Source organism: Balaenoptera musculus, chromosome 13, assembly GCF_009873245.2.
Source record: "Balaenoptera musculus isolate JJ_BM4_2016_0621 chromosome 13, mBalMus1.pri.v3, whole genome shotgun sequence".
In the NCBI taxonomy this organism is placed as follows: Eukaryota; Metazoa; Chordata; class Mammalia; order Artiodactyla; family Balaenopteridae; genus Balaenoptera; species Balaenoptera musculus.
The window spans coordinates 51056095-51077636 of NC_045797.1; positions in this window are offsets into that span (position 1 = coordinate 51056095).

Here is a 21542-nt window from a genome sequence, read left to right on the forward strand (position 1 = left end):
CTGCATGTTAACCACCAGCACGTAGACCCTAGACAAATTGGAGCCAGAAGGTTGAATGCTGAGATTACCGAAACATAACCCTGTTACGTCACCATCAACCAGTCAGAGAACTGTGCACAAGCTGATCACATACACCTCAACCCTCTCCCTCATACTGTCTTTATTTTTCTTTTTTTATAAATTTATTTATTTATTTATTTATTTATGGCTGCATTGGGTCTTCACTGCTATGCACGGGCTTTCTCTAGTTGTGGAGAATGGGGGCTACTCTTCATTGCATTGCATGGGCTTCTCATTGTGGTGGCTTCTCTTGTTGTGGAGCATGGGCTCTAGGTGCATGGGCTTCAGTAGTTGTGGCACACGGGCTCAGTAGTTGTGGGTTGTGGGCTCTAGAGCGCAGGCTCAGTAGTTGTGGCACATGGGTTTAGTTGCTCTGTGGCATGTGGGATCTTCCTGGACCAGGGCTTGAACCTGTGTCCCCTGCATTGGTGGGTGATTCTTAACCAATGCACCACCAGGGAAGTCCTCTCATACTGTCTTTAAAAACCCTTCCCTGAAAGCCACTGGGAAGTTTGGGTCTCCTGAGCATGAGCTACCTGTTCTCCTTGCTTGGCACCCTGCAATAAACGCTGTACTTTCCTTCACCACAACCCAGTGTCAGTAGATTGGCTCTACAGTGCATCAGGTGAGCAGACCCAAGCTGGGTAACAGTTATAAGATAAATAAGTACTAGGTATATAATGTACAACATGATTAATATAATTAATACTGCTATATGTTATATATGAAAGTTAAGAGAGTAAATCCTAAGATTTCTCATCACAAGGAAAATACTTTTTCTTTTATTTTGTATCATATAAGGTGATGGATGTTCACTAAACTTATTGTGGTAATCATTTAATGATATATGTAAGTCAAATCATGCTTATACTTTAAACTTATATAGTGCTGTATGTCAATTACATCTCAATAAAACTGGAAGAAAAAAATTTGTAAGCACTTAGGTGAAAACTCTTTGTCATATTTATAGACAAGTGTTTTTCCCAGTTTATTGTTTGACTTGTAATTTTATGATTTTTTTATTTACAGAAGATTTATATTTTCATGTGATCACATCTTTCAGCCGTTTCAGGTTTTTTTTCTTCTATTACTGTTATGCTTAGAAAGAGATTTCCTATTCAGAAAACAAATAACTATTTGATGTGTTTTTCTCCTAGTTTTTAAAAATGATTTTATTATTTGCAGTAATTCTTTAACTCATATGGACTTAATCTTGGGGCATGGCATGAGGTCAAGACCTTAAATTAATATATTTTAAAAATAACATATATTTCCAATATCATTCAACGAATTACCCATTTCATCATGAGAGACTCATGATGCTTGTCTTATTAGTAAGTTCTGGTCTTAGTCTAATGGCTTTTTACTAATTTCCATTCACTTGAATATAACTCTACATTCCTTTTGCATTTTTACTTATATACTAGCTATTTTTATCCAATAGTAAAATTCTTGACTGAAGAGGCTTTCTTTTCACATAATCATCTGTCTTTCCAATCAACGTTTACTGGATTCGCCACAGTGCTGGGCACTGGGGATCTTAAGATGGACAAGACATGGTCAACCTGCTCAAGGACTTCATAGTCAGGATGCAGGCAGGTCAAGATGACTAGAGTAGAAGGTAAGTAGTGTGCTTTACAAATGTGAAGGTGCTATGAGAGCACAGAGAAGGCTTTACAAAGGAGAGGGTGCTCAAATTGTCCTGAAGATGAACAGGAATTTGTCAGGTCAACAAGTGGGGAAAGGGCATCAGAACAGAGGGAACAGCTTTACAAAGGTCTAAAGATGGGGAAACTGTGTGACAAGTTTGGGAAGCTAATAGTAGTTTAGCTTCCCAAACTGAGTAAAAGGTGCATACAGGGAGATGATGAGAGATGGATGAAGTAAAGGCCAGATGTTAAGGGAGTTTGATTTTATCTAAGTGATGACTAATCCAGAGAGTGATGAGGTCAGATGCGTGGAAAAATTCCTTCGATAGTCATACAGAGGATTGATTGGAGGGGCAGAGGACTAAGGCAGGGAGACCATAAAAAAAGATAGAGCAAACAAGGGCTTGAACTGACATTGACGGGGAGAAAGTCCCAGAGAAGAGGGTGCAGACCTATGAGGTGTCTGGGAGGTAGAGTCAACAGGATGTAGGAGATAAGAAAAAGACAGCAGTTTAGGATGAGTCTAGTTTTCTAGACTTGGTGACAAGGGAAATGGCTGTGTCATTTACAGAATCAAGGAGTGAAGGGGAGGGAGCAGGTTTGGAGGTGGGTTCTAAGAAGAGGATGAGGATATTTGAGTCTGAGGTGTTTGTTGTAAATCGAGGTACAGCTATTTAGAGCACTGTTGAAAATACACGTCTGGAGCTAAGAAGAAAGTTTTCAGATGGATATATGGATAGGTATTAGAGTCATCAATACCTAAGGTCATAATTGAAATTGTACGTTTGTATGAATTAATCAGCCAGGAAGAGAAGAAAAGAAAGCTGAGGCTGGATCTCTAGGAACATCAATTTGAGGGACAGATGGAAGAACCAGAGTTCTTAAAAGATTACTGAGGGCTTCCTTGGTGGCGTAGTGGTTAAGAATCTGCCTGCCATGCAGGGGACATGGGTTCAAGTCCTGGTCCGGGAAGATCCCACATGCCGCGGAGCAACTAAGCCAGTGCTCCACAACTACTGAGCCTGCGCTCTAGAGCCCGTGAGCCACAACTACTGAAGCCTGTGAGCCTAGAGTCCATGCTCTGCAGCAAGAGAATCCACAGCAATGAGAAAAGCCTGCATACCGCAACGAAGAGTAACCCCCGCTCGCTGCAACTAGAGAAAGCCCATGTGCAGCAATGAAGACGGAATGGAGCCAAAAAAAAAAAAAGAAAAGAAAGAAACTCTATTAAAAAAAAAAAAGATTATTGAGAAGAAACAATCAGAGGATTAAAGTACCAGAAGAGGGAGTTCCCTGGCAGTCCAGTGGTTGGGACTCTGTGCTTTCACTGCCGAGGGTGTGGATTCAATCCTCGTCAGGGAACTAAAATCCTGCAAGCCCGAGGCACGGCAAAAAACATTAAAAATAAATAAATAAATAAAGTACCAGAAGAGAGTGGTGTTGTAGAAACTTGGGCAGAGAAGTTTTCAAAAGGGAGGAACAGTTGAAAGAAACTAATGGGCAGAGTTCAAGCTAAAACAAGAACTAAAGTTGTCCATCGTGTTTGGCCACCCAGAGGTCGTGGTGATCTTAGCAAGAGAAGTTTCACTGGAGTGTTGGAGGCAGAATGTAGAGGAGGTGGAAATGAATGGGAGAGGAAGGGTGGTGGCAGCGAGTACAGCCTTTCCCTGACCTTGGAGTGAAAACTGGAGGAAGACACACTTCAGGTCTACAGACATTATTTGAGAGCCTACTATGCATCTATCATCAGTTTACAAACACCGGGAGGGTGAGGAAGGGAGAGAGTGATGGACATAGTCATTGCCATTGAGAAGTGCTCATGCTAGTGAAAGAGACAATAATTATACACTTTTATAAAGGTGGGGGTAGAGGGAGAAATAGGGTAATGGAGACCTCCAAGGAGGAACAGAGAAGAGGTTGAAGGTGTGTGGGAGTGCTTGGTGTGAGACAAAGATGTATTTAGTCAAGGGACCTGGCATCAAGCTGCATCCTGGTCTCAACTAGCCACCCCTTCCTATATCCACTCATGTACCCCTTAGACTCATTCTGTACACAACAACCAGAGTAATCTTCCAAAACACAAATCTGATTGCCCCACCTCCATTCCATTGGCCTTCCGTTGCTCTAAGAATGAAATCCTAATTCCTAAGGGCCTCGTGGTTTGGCCCTGCCTCCCTGTCCAGCCTCGTGGAGGCCCTGTCATTCTAGTCTTCTTTCTGCTCCTCCCTTGCATGCTGTGCTCTCCCTTGATCCTCCCCAATTCTGCAGGGCTTTGCCAATGCTCTGTTCCCTGTCCAAAATGTCCTGGTTCCTCAGTTTTGTCTAATTAATACCTACTCATCCTTCAGACATCAGCATGATCATTGTTTCCTCAAAGGAACCTTTACTGATCCTACCAGATAGGTCAGATCCTCCTAGACTCCTAAGTAGCTCTCCTTTATTGTACTTTTTACAGATGTAGTTCTGTACTGGGGGATTATTTGAATAATGTCCATCTCTCACAGCAGACCATGGGTTCTGTGATGCAAGGACCAGCAATTAGCGCAGTGCATTGTTTATGTAGACAAAAAATATGTGATGAATGAATGAGGGTCCTCATAAGAAATACACACGGAAAGGTATGTGGCTAGCAAAGGAATCCAATGTTATAAGTGAGACTTCGGCCTTGAAATTCAGGTTCTAGGAGGATCCAGTAAGCAAAGACAGAAAATATGAAGAACTACTTTTGCTTGGGGTCAGGGTAACCTCAAGTCAAGAATCAAAACAGGCCTGTCTTTCCTCTTTCCCCGTTAATTTCTTACCTAAATCTTGGCTCATCCCACTCCAAGAGAGGAAAGGTCAGTGATTCAAGAGTGTGATAACCCAAGCAACAACCATGGTGTTTGCCCCTGTGCTTGGATGCTCTCAGGTCAAGAGTGATATTTTTTCAAGATAGGCAAAATTTGAGCATATTTGGTGGCTGAGGGGGAGGAGTGGAGGAAGAAGGGGAAGATATAGGAAAGAGAGGTGGTTAATGCAGCTACTGCAGAGTAACCATAACTGCCTTATCCACATCTGGCCTTGCTGGACACTGCTGGAGGAAAACCACATCCCAGAACAGTTTGGTGCAAATGGCTGGATGCACACAGGGTTGGTGGTTTATAGACCTGATGTTCCAAATGGACAGGAGTGAAGATATTGTCAAAGTAAAATTTTTGGGACTTCCCTGGTGGTCCAGTGGCTAAGACTCCACGCTCCCAATGCAGGGGGCCCAGTTTCCATCCCTGGTCAGGGAACTAGATCCCACATGCCGCAACTAAGAGTTCACATGCCGCAGCTGAAGATCCCACATGCTGCAACGAAGATCCCGTATGCCGCAACTGAGACCTGGCGCAGCCAAATAAATAAATTTTTTTTTTTTAAAGTAAAATTTTCAAAATTTAAAAACATGATTCTGACAGAAATATGAAACAAACACGTGTCAAAGATTCATCAATTAATGAATGAACCAGTGAGATGGTAAATATTGTTCTAAGAACACTGAGAAATTGGGTATTTATAAACAAACAAACAAACAAAATGCTAGAATATGTTTGCTAAGTTAGATACAAAAGTGGTTGATGGCCAACAGGGCAACAAACCCATAGTTTATCTTTCCCACTGGACAGAAATCATTTGCATCTCTATTGGACAACAATCTGTAAGTTAACGTGTAACTTCACAGTGCCTGGGATATAATCAATAGTAAATAGCAAAGTCAATCTTGGATTTTTTCTTCTAGATAACTAAATAATCATGGGTAAGCCTGTTAAACCATGCTTAACATGGAAAGGACATGTAGTCATCCTCTTGCTTAGTTTCCAAGTTTGGAAATTGTTTTTTAACGGCATTGAAGCTGATGGCAAGAAAGTCATTCAGGCGGTCTTCTATGAGACGCAGACTGGAGAAGAGATAAAGGGAAGCCAGAAGAAGGATATGGACTGAGAAAAAAAGGAGCAGTCAAGGGTAGGCAGTCTAGATGGGGTCCAGGAGCAGATGTAGTGAGGGGAAGGTAAGTAAAAGCATTTGTGCTGGGAGATGTAGAGGTGGAGCAGTTCCAGGGGTTTTCAGAGTCCAGGACTGCTGGGTTTTAAATCTAAGGAGCTAGGAGGCTAGGTTTTATGTTGGATGCACTGCCTACTGCCTACAAGGAATATTGACTTCTAGTTCTTCCTGAATCAGTCAAGATTTGAGCAGAGAAGCAGAAACTTTATGAATGATACAGAATAGGCAATGTATTATAGGGATTATATAGAATTACACAACTGTGGAAATTGGTGGAAGACAGCAAGGCGGTTGTCAGTGTATCTAGTGTTTAGCCTTCAGGCTCTATGGGTCACCATACTGACAGTCAGGAAAGAAAGCTGGACTTGAATGAGAGCGAGGACAATGGGAACTTATGAGGACAAACTAAAACCCAGGCCTGATGTTCACCACTTCCAGTCTTGATGCTACGGGTGCCCTGCCAGAGACGTTGTCACCTTCACCTGGAGCCACACGCACTTGACCCGGACCGTGGAGAAGCTAAGGGAGATCTGGCGGGAGCTGGCAAAACTGCGGCCTGGATGTTGCCTCATGCCTATGAACTACTAGGAGAGCGTGGGAACTGCCTCAGTGCCTGGTGCCCCACACCTGCCTTCAGAGAATGAAAAACATGGCTGCTGTTCCATGTACATCTTCCAAATACCACACAAATTTCTGTTGTAGCCAACACGTACCTAGAATATACAGGGAAGGGAATTCTGGGAACCATAGTTCCAGCTCAGCTAAGCTGACACAAAACAAAGCCATACATGCTCTCAATACCAAGCACAGGGCCTAAGATCAGCCTCCACACAGAGGGTGCCCAATAAATTGTGGGGTTTTGTTATCAAAGTACCTTTAGAACAAACTACACATAACTGCAACAACATGGATGCATCTCAGGAATATTATGCTAAGCAGTAAAAGCCAGATAAAAAGAGGACATACTGTATGATTCCCTTTACATGGAATTCTAGTACAGGCAAAATCAATCTAAAGTGATAGAAATCAGAACAGAGTTGCCTTGGACAGGGGTGGGATTGGGAGGGGCGTGACTGGGAAAGGGCACAAGGAAATTTGGGTAGGGGGGTAATGGAAGTGTTCTTTATTTTGATAGAAGTGTGAGTTACACTACTATATGCATTTGTCAAAACTCCCTGAATTGGGACTTCCCTGGTGGTGCAGTGATTAAGAATCTGCCTGCCAATGCAGGGGACACGGGTTCGAGCCCTGGACCGGGAAGATCCCGCATGCCACAGAGCAACTAAGCCCGTGTGCCACAACTACTGAGACCACGTGCCACAGCTACTGAAGCCCGCGCGCCTAGAGCCTGTACTCCGCAACAAGAGAAGCCACCGCAATGAGAAGCCCACGCAACGCAACGAAGAGTAGCCCCCGCTCTCCGCAACTAGAGAAAGCCCGCACGCAGCAACGAAGACCCAACACAGCCAAAAATAAATAAATAAATAAATTTATTTAAAAAAAAAAAAAACGTTGACAGATTTGGGATGAGAGAAATGTCCTAAAATTAGATTGTGGTGATGGTTGTAACTCCATAAACTTACTAAAACTCATTGAAATGTATGCTTAAGTTAACTTTATGGTGTGTAGATTATACCACAATAAAAATGCTTTAAAAAAAAAAGATAAAAAAGAAAAACTCCCTGAACCTTACCCCTAAGATCTGTGCATTTTATTGTTTGTAAATTGTACCTCAATTTCAAAAAAGTGAAAAGTAAAGGAAAATGGTGTCCTTAGAGTTAATGACAGACTAATAAGCAACCAAAGAAAACATATGACATGCCGTTTCCTTATATCTGCCTACCGGGTCGCTTTCGAGAAACTGACCTCATCAATGGACATCCTCACTCTAAGACTGGAAAAGGATTAGAAGAGCCTGCAACTCCAAGATTCCTCTCCATCGGCCAGAAGAGAAATCAGAGAAGAGAGCAGGTGGGAAACCAAGACAAAACCACTAATAAACAGACTAGGCAGATAAACTCAACATTGAGCTGTAGAACTGGGATTTTTATTCCTTTTCTCCAAAATTTAATTTCATAGTCTGTTCAACAGAGATATGATTTCTAAACTGCATCTCGCTCTCAGTGTGTGTGTGTGGGGCGGCCGGGAGGGGGCAGGGGGAGAAGAGAGTGAGAAGGAGAAACTCACAAACACTCCAAATAACGAATATCATCATAAGTTTGAAGCTAGAGGAAATAGTTTCACCATACCCAGAGGAAATGGATTCCAGGGCCATGCAGGGACCTGAATCTCTGTCCTGCTTTCCCCACCTGTTCTAGTCTGGCCTCATTATCATGATGTTTGCATTTTTCTGAACAACATCAAATAACAAAAGATCTCCTTTCTCAACGCTTGGCTGTTCGGTGACACTCATTTGCACAGTTTCTCTTCTGTAACCAGTCGGCCGGGGTTACAGGGAACTTAAGGCACAAACGCTCAGATGGTGGCAGGGAGAGGAGGTTTGCCCAGAGCTCCTGGGAGGGTCGGGGCGGGGCTCGAGCGTGTCAGGAAAGTCTTTCTCGTCCGCTCTCCGGTCTCAGAACGGCGAACAGACCGGAGGAGCAGGGACCCTTAAGGATCCTCACAGCCTCTACAGACTTGAGTCCTCTTACCAGCTTGGGTTACTTTTTAACTTCCTTGGGGTGAGATCAAAAACAAAGGCAGAAACTCTCACCTGAGGGCTGGTTTCTACAGCTCTTTGTCCTCAAGTCTCCTCCCGTCTCCTTTGTCTCCAGGCCCCGGGGAGGCAGAGAGAAGGGTCACGTGGCACGAATGGGGCCGTGTGCCTCGCAGTCCCCTGGGATCCCTGCAGAGACCAGGATTCCTAGTCTTTCAGGCGGCGGCCTCCTTTTGTCATTTTCCTTTTGTTTTTTCGTCGATATGGCTCTGTGTCCACAACCCTGGGATTCCCTCATCCTCAAACTCCAGTATCCAATTTCCTAGATTTCAGTGTTTTTAAGGTCAGTGGAAACTTTTTAAAAAAAGCAACATCAATCTAATATATCCTTACTGCAGAAAGAAAGCTTTGTTTTATTTCTCCATAAAACTGCCACTCACTAGTAGTTCTCAGATCTTGAAAGATGGGCGCCTATTTACTTGTAGGAAATGCGCGAGATCAAGGTGCTTTTTAAAGACAACCAGTCACTCAGGATCCTTCCCTTCCCTTTCTAGGATGATATCACTATTTTTAAGTCTCCTTCATATATCACCCAAATAACTGAGGTATAAAGAATTATCTCCCTGGGATGTTGTTTGTACACTGGTGAAATTGCATGGCACGTATTTCATTAAAACTTTTTCTCCTTTTCATGACTGAGATGTCAAATCTTGGAGTCAGCCTGGGTAATATTATACAGGAAAATGGCCCTTCACCACTGTACACCCCTGTGCTAAGGGACCTGGGAGATGTCAGATAAATATTTATGAATGAATGAAGAACAGTGGAACAAAAGAGGAAACTGGTGATATCTAAAATGGGAGGATTCCTCCTAGACTAATCAAGAATTGAGTGTCAATAAAGGTACACCTTTTCCTTTTCACTTAGCTAATTACTGGGGAAATTTTCAGAGAAAAATATTATTGGACATAGAGGAAGTTTTAGGAACCTGAAAAGCCTTTAGACCCCAGAACTGCTGGGATCCCAGGCCTTACTTACAGTGCAGACAAGGCAGTGGTGTTGAACTTGGTCCATCCTGCTCACAGGCTCAGAGTGGACACAGCTACTGATTATTTTATGTCTAGAAGAATTAAGTGGCTGCAGTATTCTCACCTTAAAAAGTTGTCATCAACCTGGGGAAGGGGTAAAGGGGGCTTGGTGTTTAGAACCCAACCGGTCCTGACCACCACTTTCTGCTCTGGGCAAGAGGGAAGACAGAAACATTTGGTAAAATGTTGCCCAAAGCATCTCTCCCAGACTCCTGGCTGCTCTGGGGAGATAGTACTGGTTGCTCTGTTGACCACACAGACCTAAGTCCAAATTCTGTCTGTGTCCTGAGGTGTAGAGTCTGATAAAAGAAAAGTAGACACTGTGGGGCATGGTGTTAAGCTGTAAAGAAAACTCAGCCAATTCGTTTCAACCTTGGAGATTTAGTTGAATGAGAGCTGCTCCTGTGAAGACCAAAGACAAGGGGATTGGGGGTGGGGGGCGATGGCGGCAAAGTTGCACAAGGAAGAGGGATCCATGGTTCGGGACTGGTTGGTCGCATGGGAGCTTGGCATGGCCAGTTGCTGGGCCTCAAGTGCACCTGTTGAGGCTGATAGTACAGTTCCAAGTTCGCCATCAAGTTGTTTTTCTGCTGATACTGACCCATTTTTTTTCTGGAAGCAGTCACTCTGGGTCCTTCTTTCGGAGCCCTGACTGCCTGTGATCTTATACTTTCCAGGCGCAGCATCCTGCAGCAGGCAGGTCCGAATGCACAGGCTCAAGATATTAAAATTCACTTATCAAACACTCAGCATTATTGATATTTGGAGCTGGATCATTGTTTGTTGCAGGGGGGCTGTTCTGTAGGATTGTTGGGTAGTAGTAGATTTTGCAACATCCTGGCCTCTACCCACTAGATGCCAGTAACATCCCCCAAATGTCTCTTGACATTGCCAAATGCCCCTCGATGGCAAAATTGCCCCCAGTTGAGAACCACTGCCTCAGACAAGTTACCTTCAGTGAAATTCTTCATATACTCTATTGTGATGATCGGTATTAGTTCATCCAGCTACCAGAACAAAACCAAGAAACTTAATGTCAGTACATGCTGAGTTTAAGAGTGCTCCTGCCCAGTTCTACCTTAGATAAATCTAAGGGTCGGTCAGCTTGGGGTCCCAGGCTTTAGAGGATCCTGCTCTAGGCCTATCCCAGCCATGTCCCTTCCCATGGGACAAGGGACCAACAGAGCCAAGAGAATATGCCCACTGGAGCCTTCGCCTCGCTTCCGGACCACATTCTGGCACGTCAAAATTCCTTTCTCAAAAGGGTCAAGTCTGCTTTCAGGGCTGACATGGTCTCTTCTCTGGGTCCCTTTTCCAGACCTGTGGGCCATGCCACTGAAGAGGCCCACCTGGGGCCAAGGAGTGTCACTTATTGGCAGTGTGGATGGAGCTTGGACAAGCAGGCTGTATTCTTACCCTGGAAACTGCAAATGTCAGACAAGGGCCTGTCCCCTCCTCCTTACACCACCAGCTCTCGAACAAAACGTAGTTGTTAAGGGATCATTCGTTAGCAGTTGCACATCGCCCCCATACCTTCTCCACTTCGACACCTTCCTCGTCCTCTGCAGAAGGTGGTAAGGAACACTGACTGAGTGGAAAACCAGGTGGAAAAAGAAGAGAAGTTTCCAAGAGCCCAGAGAATTGCCCCCGATCAAGCAGGGGCTGGACAGCTTTATACCTCTCCACAGAGCGGAGAGCACTACCTAATTGGTGGTGAAACACTCCCCAGAAAAACACCAGCATTCCCGGCAGATTTGCTTTCCTCTGTTGGTCTCTGATCAGCTCATAAGACTGGTATCTCCTCTGGGCTGTGGACTCCACAGTCAGGCATTATTTGGTGACATCTCCTCCTCCACCCTCTCCTCCTCCTCTGAGGAACAGGCTGGCTGACCCTCTTCCAGGTGGAATGAATCACTCTCTTGATACTGAGCCTCTACAGCCTGTTAGTCACACTTTGATTAATCACTCACGTATTCCATTACACCTTGCACTCAGTCGAGTCCTGTTAGAAAGAGCTCCTCACAGACAGAGGGCATCTGACTCCTCTGGCTTTTCCCCAGTGGGCTTAGCACAGGGCCTCACACACAGCTGCTCAGGCCCACTCACTGAATCAATTAACTTTAAAATTCGACCTGGTTGGGATTAAAGTCACTGAGTTTTATGAGAAAACCAGTCCAACCAGTTCCCTCCTTCATGGCTCTTAGATCCTGAGGCTGGTTTATTTTGTCAGCTTAGAGCCCTGCTTTTAGCATTCTCTTCACACCTGGGCCCCCAGAGCTTTTAAAGCTTATAAAGAGTGGGGACTGGACCTCCCTGGTGGTGCGGTGGTTAAGAATCCGCCTGCCAATGCAGGGGACACGGGTTCGAGCCCTGGTCCGGGAAGATCCCACATGCCGCGGAGCAACTAAGCCCGTGCACCACAACTCCTGAGCCTGCACTCTAGAGCCTGCGAGCCACAACTACTGAGCCCACGTGCCACAACTACTGAAGCCTGCATGCCTAGAGCCCGTGCTCCGCAACAAGAGAAGCCACTGCAATGAGAAGCCCGCGCACCACAACAAAGACCATGAGCAGCAACAAAGACCCGACACAGCCAAAAATAAATAAATTAATTAATTAATTTAAAAAAAAAGAAAATGTATTTTTAAAAAAATTTTAATGTTTAAAAAAAAAAAGACTGGGAACGTCAGGGAAAAGAAAGATTTAGAGATTATATTAGTTTCCTAGGGCTGCTGTACAAAGTATCACAAACTTGGAGACTTAAAATAATAGAAACGCAGAGAAAGACAAGTATCATATGACATCACATATGTGGAATCTAAAAAAAAATGATACAAATGAACTTATTTACAAAACAGAAATAGACTCACAGACAGAAAACAAACTTGTGGTTACCAAGGGGAAGGGGAGGGGTAAGGAAAAACTGGGAATTTGGGATTAGCAGATGTACACTACTGTATATAAAATAGATAATCAACAAGGACCTACAGTATAGCACAGGGAACTATATTCACTATCTTATAATACACCTGAAACATTGCGAATCAACTATACTTCAACTTAAAAACAAGAAAAAACATAGAAATGTATTCTCTCATGGTTCTGGAGGCTAGAAGTCCAAAATCAAGGTGTGGGAAGGGCCACACTCCCTCTGAGGATCATAGGGGACGGTCCCTCCCAACCTCCTCCAGCTTCTGTACTGCTGGCAACCCTTGGTGTTCCTTGGCTTATAGATGTAAACACTCCATTCTCTGCCTCCACTGTCACATGGCATTTTCCCTGCGTGTCCAAATTTCCCTCTTTTTTATAAGGACACCAGTCATTGGATTTAGGGCCCGCCCTAATCTAGTCTGACCTCATCTTAACTTGTTTACACCTGCAAAGACCCTATTTCCAAATAAGGTCATATTCACAGGTACAGGGGGGTTAGGACTTGAACATATCTTTTTAGGGGGCATAATTCTACCCATTACAGGGATAAAAGAGCTTAATTCCCACAGCCTTTGGTAAAACTCTGTCTTGGAGCATGTATGGCTCTAAGTCTATGTGAATTTGTTCTCCCATCTTCTCTCTCCATGTGAGGCTTTGCTAGCTAGAACCCATGATTTGAATCCCAGCTCCATATGTGCAACCTTGGCTAAACCACGTATCCTAGAATACTTTCAAATGTTCCTATACACCTCCATGTAAAATTTAAGTACCTCACAACAAAGTATTTCCACTTCTCTCCCATCCTTTAAGCTAGTGTGATCACACATTTTACTTCGACGTATGTTATAAACCCCATGAGACATTGTTATTATTTTTTACTTCAAATAGTATCAAACTTGGGAAAATTTTGGCGATTCTTTTTTTTTTTTAATTTATTTTATATTAGAGCATAGTTGATTTACAATGGCGATTCCCTTCTTCAAATTTTTTTTTGTGCCTTCCCTTGTTTTGGGGAGGCTCCAATTATGTTAGATCACTTGATATTGTCCCACAGATCACTGAGGCTCTGTTCAGTTTTTAAAGTCTTTTTTTTTCCTCTGCTCCACTTTCGCTGGTTTCTCTTTCTGTGTCTCAAGTTCAGTAATCTTGTTTTTTTTTGTTTTTTTGTTTTTTGCAGTATATAGTCTACTGTTAGTTCCATCTCTAGAAGTTCCATTTGGTGTTTTTGGGGTTTTTTTTTAAGATTTTTTTGATGTGGACCATTTTTAAAGTCTTGAATTTGTTACAATATTGTTCTGTTTTATGTTTTGATTTTTTTGGCACCGAGACATGTGGGATCTTAGCTCCCTGACCAGGGATCAAACCCACACCCCCTGCAATTGGAAGGCAAAATCTTAACCACTGGACCACCAGGGAAGTCCCCCATTTGGGTTTTTTAAAAGCATCTTCCATTTCTCTTCTGTGTGTTCATGTTTTCATGGAGTTTCACTCCTCATGTATACCCTACTATTCAGCAACGATTCAAGGGGACCCCCAAGCCCTTTCTCCTTTGTAAACCCACCCTCCCTGGAATTCAGTCCCACTAATTCCAGCTACTCTCAATCCCCGGCCCCTGAACTCTGATTCTCTCCTCAACTCGGCAAGACCACTGGGCTCTCCCTGTGCCATGGTCTAGAATGTGCCTCCAGGCAGAACCAGGGCAATGGTAGGTCTCACTTCCTTTGTTTCCTTCTCTTAGGGATCACAGACTTGTGCTGCCTGCCGTCCAATGTCTAACAACATTTGTCTTATATATTTTTGTCTAGTTTTCTGGTTGTTTACAGTGAGAAGGTAATTCTGATTCCTGTAACTCCACCGTGGGCCAGAAGTGAAAATTCTGGGTAAATTACTTAACCTCTCTGAGCCCAAGTTTCTTCTTCTATAGAACAGAGCCAATGATTTGTATATCCCAGAGATAATGTGAAGATTAAATGCGATAATACATGCTTATAGTAGTAGCTGCCGTTTGCTGAGTGCTTAGTAGGCGCCAGGCCTCAACCTAAGTAAGTCATATTAAGTATCTCACATATATTTGAACTTCACAACAACTCTGAATGAAAGACATTATTAACCTCATTGCATAGATAAGAAAGTTTAAGTAAATTGTCCATGGTCAAATACGTGATAAAGGCAGAGCTGGAACCCTTCTTATGTCAAAGTCCATATTAACCTATGGGTTATAAGAGCTTGAGGCAGTGCCTGGCACATAGTAGGAATCTGAGAATTCAGGTGTTAGATTCCCCCTTTATTATCCTCCCTGATACCTGGCCGCTCAAGGGCTGTAGAACTGTAATAGAAGCCAAAGTTTATACTGGGAAATCCAATTTCTAGTATCGAGTCCTCTCTCTCCGCATCTCCCTCAGGATATTCTCTCTTAAATAGCGCCCAAATCCATCGACTTTCTTTGCCTCCCGTGCCACCCTTCTGGTCCAGGGGACTGTCCTCTGCCTGGATTCCCTGCACCTACTCTGGTCTCTCTAACTTATTCTTCTCCTCTTAGGCCAAGAGATACTTTCAAAACGCCAACCTAATTAGGCCTCTTTCCTATTTAAACTCTTTAGAGAACCATTAGAAGTCTAAAAGTCTGAAAGTCACAGGATATGTGTGGTTTGGCCTCCACCTGGTTCTCCAGCCACTTCTCACACTGCACTTGCCCTCAGTCTCCTGGCCACACACTGTCCTGTTGTCATTTCCCTAAATATGCCATCACGCATCTGGGCTCTTACCTTTCCTCGTGTGTCTGTATAACGAACTGCCATTCTAATAAAAATGTCTAGGTTGTTCTAATTTCTGTTTTTAACCTGAGACGAATCCCCTAGGGCTTGCAACGCTTAGGTCTGGATGACCATCCAGGCAAGCTATTAAGCCTTGGTCCTTATGCTGACCCCTGCCACAGAATTCACAATGTTCTAATTTGCCTCATTAACTTGATAGGAAAACATTGGCTCCTGAGTGAGGATTATCATCCTGCACGTGCAAGTTTCACAAAATGGCCCTAGAATTATCAACTCAAAATGTTTCTACAAAGCACAGATTGATGGCCATGATTAACTCTTTTCTTATACCAGAGAAGGCCTGGAAATTTCTTCCAGCCTGTTTTTTCCCAGGTAGAATGAATCTGCTATTCTGCCTTCAGGGCTGCTGTGGGAGCTAATGAGACAGGATCCATAAATGGCTTTGACCTCCTTGGTGAGAGCCAGTGCAGATGTAACTATTACCTGCTGAAGTTTGAATGGGAGTGTGTCATAAAGTCTGGCATCACCTTTTCAACATGCAATGTTGCTCAATGGATGGGGACTACTGAAGTGACCCATTAAAAGTTCATGAGAAAAACATGGAGAGGGAAGATAGCTCCTGGGAGGAGGGGGGTGGAAAGCTTCCTGAAGGATCATGGGTTCTTTGACTGTCCCCTCTTCAGAGTTTAGCCCAGTGTGGTATATAGAGGAGCTGCTCCGGATAGAATGAGCTCAGGATCACCTGCAAAGGTTATCAGAGGTGATTCTGTGCTCGCAACAGACAACAGGGAATGCAGCCTCCATGATGAGATCACCTGGGGTTCTGTGAAAGAGACAGTATTTGGCAGAGGTGGTGGCTTCCCAAACCTGGCTGGGTGTGTCTGGCCCTGTATTATCTGGTTAGATTCAAGGTTGGCTTCAGTGAGGGGTGAAGAGGCAGCTACCTATGTGATGGTCTCCTCCACTTAAATATGTCTCTGGCCAAAGCTAGGAGTCCCACTTTTAGACTTTAATTCCTTTGTGTATTTTCCCCTTGTTACAATGTGAACACATTACGTTTAGTTACAGGCATGATTAAGAAAGAGTTTGGAAGCCATGACTGTCACCACCGTGGAAAGCTGGGTCCGGAGCTAGGAGGCAGGCCCTCAGGTTAGAGCAGCAGGTGCTTCAGGGACCAGAGATTCAGATTCAGACTCTACTTAGCTTGACCTGCCTTCAAGGTATGATTGATGTCAGGTGTGCTGGGAAAGCTCTCTGTCCCCTGAAATGTTTTCCCCACATGCTCACTGACTCCTGACATTCCTTTTAACAGGGAGCTAAGACTTGCATTACAGAACTAAAGAGGAAGCTTAAAATGACCGTGAGAGGAGAAAGAGAGAAGAGAGAGCATACATGACATTGAAGGAGACATGAAAGTCCAGTTCGCCTTGGCCTGGCCGGGCAGGGGGCTGGTGATGGCGGTGTCTAGTATGGTATAATTTTGCTCAAGGCCATCCAACGAAGAAAATTTTTTTCCCTCATAACGGCCACAAAATCATTCCAGAATTTCTTTAAGGTTTCTGAGAACTGGGAAACAGAAGAAAATAAGGCCTTTTCTTTTAGACAAGTAACTAAGAATGTGAGGGGGGTGGGGAGTGAGGAGGGGGCTTAAATTCTTTGTCTAAATTCTTTAATAGTTCTCAGACTAACTCTTTGAAACATAGTACTGCCCTCTGCCGGCTACAGTGGGCATAGCTCATCAAAACCAAAGATGACTCCCGAGTCCTTTTCCCACAATCTGGGGAAGACTGACGCATTGACCCTCCACATGAGGTGGGAGAGAAATCAAATGTGGAATGGATTTCCCATCACCACGCCCCCTCAGAGATCACTCCTTAGTGTTTTTTGGGTTTGCATTTAAACAGGTATATCTAGCTTCTCCAGCCTGTGCTTAGCAAAATAGGTCACATTGGTATAAATGTTCAAACAACAGTGGCTCCAAACCCCACCCACCTGATTGCAGGGTCTTGGCCACCTCCCAAAGCCTCCCTCAGAGCCTCGGCAATGCTCTCAGGGGCTAGAGACACATGGTCTGGGGCTGTGGGCACCACGGAGAGTCCGCCGTGCCCTTCTCGCTGGCTCCTGGCTCTACAGAGACTCTTGGCCAGTTAAGCCCTTTGAAGGGACTTTCCTGCTACACTGCGGACTGGGGCCCAGGCACTGCTGATTCTCCGCTCTGCCACAGCTGCCATTCCGGCTGGTGCCAGTTTCTGTGCAGACATAGGAAGAAGGGGCCCAGCAGAGATTTGGGATTTATTCAGATATACTTGTATGACTAAATAACTCAACTTAAATGCTCTCATTTGCCTGGTGTTATGTTTGGGTATTAAGCGTCCATGCTTAGGGGCTTTCTTTCATTCTTGGGAATTTCCCACAAATCAATTCTGAAATCACAGTGAAAACTTCCCTAGTATTTTCTCTCTATTTCTTGGTAATGTTTAACTCAAAACCTGCTTTTCTTTTCTTCAGAGGCCTTCAGAACTTTCCATAATGAAGAGTGGATGCTATTGATCAAATCCCTTAGGTTAAGAAATGGAGCCTAGGGCTTCCCTGGTGGCGCAGTGGTTGAGAATCTGCCTGCTAATGCAGGGGACACGGGTTCGAGCCCTGGTCTGGGATGATCCCACATGCCGCGGAGCGACTAGGCCCGTGAGCCACAACTACTGAGCCTGCGCGTCTGGAGCCTGTGCCCCGCAACGGGGGGGGGGCCGCGATAGTGAAAGGCCCGCGCACCGCGATGAAGAGCGGTCCCCGCACCGCGATGAAGAGTGGCCCCCACTTGCCGCAACTAGAGAAAGCCCTCGCACGAACCGAAGACCCAGCACAGCCAAAAATAAATAAATAAAAATTAAAAAAAAAAAAAAAAAAAGAAATGGAGCCTAAAAGAAAAAGATGTTCCCAGCACGACTCTCCAGTAATCAGTGGCGTTAAGTACTAGGGTTAAATTTCACCTTGGGGAGAAAAAAAGAAAGTGTGTATGGTTATTTAGAGCTTTCTCAAAGCACACTGGGAAACATGAAACAGGGGTCTGATTTCAGAGGCTGGCAAATGGAAGCATATCCAATTTCTAAAAGCAAATAAAATGCAAGTTATTACTTGTGACACAAACAACCCAAACTCCCGAGACGCTGAGGTGCTGTTTAGCCTCTGGAAGAAGCTGAGGAAGTGGCAGTGAGCTGAGTGTCAAGATGCTCAACCGCAACTCCTCAGGCCGTCGCTGATGTTTTATTATTAGAGTGGGGAGCTTCATGCCTCTCCTAAAGCCAGTCTCAGAACCCATCTCAGCTCTGATAGGAGCAAGTGGGGCAAGAGACTTTGCTGAGAACCCAAACTGAAAGATGTGTGCCTTGAAAGTCGTAGCCATGGGTGTGTAACCACTGCAGTCACTGTCACACATGCTCAGAAGGGCTCCAGGCTCAAAGGGGTCCCACACTTGGGGTTAATGCTCTGTGGCCACTGTCTTGAAGCTTTCACCTTTAATCACTTTAAGAATTATTAAAGAAGATAATTTTAAGAATACTTTCACCATTCTTTTTTTTTATTTTTTTTCATTTTTGGGTGTGTTGGGTCTTCGTTTCTGTGCGAGGGCTTTCTCTAGTTGTGGCAAGCGGGGGTCACTCTTCATCGCGGTGCACGGGCCTCTCACTGTAGGGGCCTCTTGTTGCGGAGCACAGGCTCCAGACGCGCAGGCTCAGTACTTGTGGCTCACGGGCCCAGTTGCTCCGCGGCATGTGGGATCCTCCCAGACCAGGGCCTGAACCCATGTCCCCTGCATTGGCAGGCAGATTCTCAACCACTGCGCCACCAGGGAAGCCTTCACCATTCTTTTTTTTTTTTTTTTTTTTTTTAATTAATTAATTATTTATTTATTTATTTTGGCTGTGTTGGGTCTTCGTTTCTATGCGAGGGCTTTCTCTAGTTGTGGCAAGCGGGGGCCACTCCTCATCGCGGTGCGCGGGCCTCTCACTATCGCGGCCTCTCTTGTTGTGGAGCACAGGCTCCAGACGCGCAGGCTCAGTAGTTGTGGCTCACGGGCCCAGTTGCTCTGCGGCATGTGGGATCTTCCCAGACCAGGGCTCGAACCCGTGTCCCCTGCATTGGCAGGCGGATTCTCAACCACTGCGCCACCAGGGAAGCCCCACCCTCACCATTCTTAATTACATTATCTTTGAATTTTATGTTTTGTATGTGAAGTCTGATGGGACAATGAAGTGTATACTCAGGCTTGGAGCCTCATGCATGCAAGGTCTGCTTCTTGCTGCCTCTCTGCCTCTCTGCCTCCCTGCGATGGGTCCTTGGCTGTCTGTTCCCTGCTCTCTCCCTCCCTGGGCCCTGCCTGGCTTCCTCCTCTCTGCCCCCTCCACCTGGGTACCGGCACAGGGAGAATTGCGGTTGAGCACGTGTGCCCTGCAGTACCTCTGGGAGAGGCTTAGTGGCAGCTGTCCCTACCCTGGGCTGTCAGTGCCACAGTGCATTTGACAGGTAGCAGCAGAGGTGAGCCTCTCACCCACCCCCGATCCAGGTACCAAGCATGTCCTGGCACAGAGATTTAATCCTCTGGGGCTTTCCCATCCACAGCACGGCATGTCAGTCTGGTGGCTGGAGGAGGAATCCCAGAGCTGGAGCAATCAGGTGGCAGCCCACTCCAACCCCACCCCAGTGCCTGTGAGGGTCTACACTCATTTTACAAATATCCCTGTGTCCGAGGAAGAAGCAGTACATTATAGAGCAAATAAGAAACACCATGAGAAGGTGAGAGAGACCATGGAAGAAAGAAAAAATTTCATATTTAGTGACTTTAATGGCACTTTTCCTCTGCTTTTTGAACAAGGGACCCTGTATTTTCACTTTGCAGTGGGACTCATCAGTTAGGGAGCTGGCCCTGGCTGTGGCAGAGGGTAGGGACCACCTTTCTGGTTCTGTCTATATGGCATCTGAAGTTCCTGTGTCCTTATTAAAGCTGATTTATCAGCTTCTCTAGGGGTGGGGGTCACACAGGTAGCCACTGACAACCTGAGAATAATGAATGAGCAGAAATATTTGCTGAATAAATTGCTGGATAAACAAAGGAACGAATAAAACAACAAGCAAAGGAAAACGACAAGGCGTAAATGTGTGATGGGCTCCAATTATGATCCCCTTAGGGTTGTTGGCCTTAGAACAGAAAGCAAAGGCTAAGCAGGAAAAATCTGTGGCATAGAGAGCTCTTGAGGGCTCTGGGGGGAGGGCTGCTCCTGAATCTCACTGCAGAGGCTGCTCTGGGCAGTCCAGATCCTTGACTGGTCAGTCTGCTACAATTCCCTATGCACTGCTTTCATGCTGATGTCTAGAAGACGTTCATACCGTACAGCAGTTAAGACCCTGTGATGAGGGGAGCCTTGATATGGAATTTCTCTTCCTGGGAGGAAATACCTGCACATTATGAGTCTCTGTTGCTTTGTCTCCAAAAATCTCAAGCTATAATAATTCCAAGTTGCTCAGGGCACAGAGAATGTGGCTGACATTCAGTCAGAATGCCCCACGGCAGGCACGGAGTCCACACCCCCTTCCTCCCTGCTTGTCAGGGCCTCTCAGTTGGTCTCCACCTGCTCCTTGAAGCCCTCTCTGCCTGCTCCAGGGCCTTGAGTTTTCTTTTTTCTTTTCTTTTTTGTTTATTTATTTATTTAGGCTGCGTTGGGTCTTTGTTGCTATGCGCGGGTTTTCTCTAGCTGTGGCAAGCAGAGGCTACTCTTCGTTGCGGTGCGCGGGCTTCTCATTGCGGTGGCTTCTCTTGTTGTGCAGCACGGGTTCTAAGCATGCAGGCTTCAGTAGTTGTGGCTCGCGGGCTCAGTAGTTGTAGCTCGCGGGCTCAGTAGTTGTGGTGCACAGGCCTAGTTGCTCTGTGGCATGTGGGATCTTCCTGGACCAGGGCTCGAACCTGTGTCCCCTGCATTGGCAGGTAGATTCTTAACCACTGCACCACCAGGGAAGTCCCGGGCCTTGAGTTTTCTGAACGTGCACAGAATGGACTGGGACTCCATCTTTCCTAGGTATGCTATTATTTTACCATTTGCTGTGTGGGCTTTAGTGGCTTGTGGCCTCTTTGAGACCAAGGACTATCCTGTTTGTTCCCTTCTCTCATATTGCTCTGAAGGCCAAGCCCAGGTCTGGGCACCAAGTACTCTGACTCTGCTCCAGCTACTCTTCCCTGCCTGCTGTTCCTCCATCTCCCTGGACCCACCCCCACCACAGGGCCTTTGCACTTGCTCTCCTCCTGCCTAGAAAGCCCTTCCCCAGCAATCTTCAGGCCTTGATCCCTCCTCTCTTTCAGGCCTTTGCTCGA